The sequence below is a fragment of the Octopus bimaculoides genome, chromosome 17, assembly GCF_001194135.2.
Source record: "Octopus bimaculoides isolate UCB-OBI-ISO-001 chromosome 17, ASM119413v2, whole genome shotgun sequence".
Taxonomy (NCBI): Eukaryota; Metazoa; Mollusca; class Cephalopoda; order Octopoda; family Octopodidae; genus Octopus; species Octopus bimaculoides.
Window position 1 is genome coordinate 12,259,585 of NC_068997.1, and position 1,473 is coordinate 12,261,057.

Genomic DNA, 1,473 nt, shown 5'->3' on the forward strand with positions numbered 1-1,473 from the left:
TATATATATATATACACGACGGGCTTCTTTCAGTTTCCGTCTACTAAATCCACTCACTAGGCTTTGGTAGAGTCGAGGTTATAGTGGAAAAGACTTGCCCAAAGTGTCAAACGGCGGGACTGAACGCAGAACCATGTGATTGGGAAGCAAACATACCACAAAGCCACGCCTGTGCCTTGTGTCACGTGGCACACTTAAAGACTATTTTACCCGAAAAGTGACGATCCTGTGAACTAAGCTTTTCTGTTTAGCGTTAATGCTTTAACTTGAATCTGCATATACAATCCTATGTTACGTGAATCAGCTGCACATTAGGGGTTAAGCCTTTCTCAAACTCGAAATATTCTGGTACAGAAATGTACTTGAAGGTTTGACGCTTAAATTACTTTACATATAGCTATAACAAGGTTATCTCTCTTTTGCTCAAAATACAACCTGGATTGTATGGTCTTGACTTCTTCAGTGGCTATCACACCTGTTGTACAGTTTTCGCCTAAGCAAAATTATCCATTTTATGGCGAATTTGCTTTCTCCTATCTTTCAGAAACAAAATATATTTCAAAAGTCTTGTTAATATTCACATTTTTCTGGAAGTAATGAAAGTGCTGTTTAGATCTAACATTAAAAGTGCTTCCGGTCAAACCAATACACATTTTTACTCAACAGACTACCGATTCTTCGTCAACCCTCTATAGTACATCCACTGACAGAATATATTACTTGGCAATTAGCCCTGTCTCTAGAATTGCATTGAAGCTAGATCATTTCTCTAGATTATATAAACTATTTGTTTGTAGTTAGATATGTAATTCTCTTAATTATCTATAACTTCCCGTTATAGAATCTCTTCTAAACATCTTGTTATATCTATATGACGCAGGGAAATGCTTACTTATAAGTGCCAGGAAGATTCTCGCTATACTCGTTGTTACATTTAAAACACTAGGTTGGTTAACCAAGTATTTTTCTATTTTATGTTTGGTGTTATTTGTTGAAGATTAATCTATGTATATCAGCTTGGCATTGAGACCACTGCTAGCAAGGGTTCTGCTGAAGGATGGGATAGCTTTGATGAATATTTATCAGTTTCATAACAGTCTCAATAGAAATGCTAATATCGCCCGTAATGCTATTATATTATCACAGGTGGGTGAGTGGAGTGCCTCACTTAATAAATTCTTCTTCTTTGTGCTGATGGTGCAAATGGTATTTGCTAGTATTCAGATTATTTTGTTGCTTCTAGAAAACTAACTATCTTTAGATTTGTATTTAGCGCAAATTTTAAGCCAAATGTTTTCAAAGTTTACATTGGTGTTGTTATGATTTCTTCCTATCGGGCCAGTTCGTGGTGTGAATGTGACCAATTCCAAATGTATGTGCCGTTGTACAGTGTAAAGGTCAACTTCGTGTTATCAGTACAGATGAAATTGATTAAATAATAACTAGTGGTGTTCATTATATATATATATATAT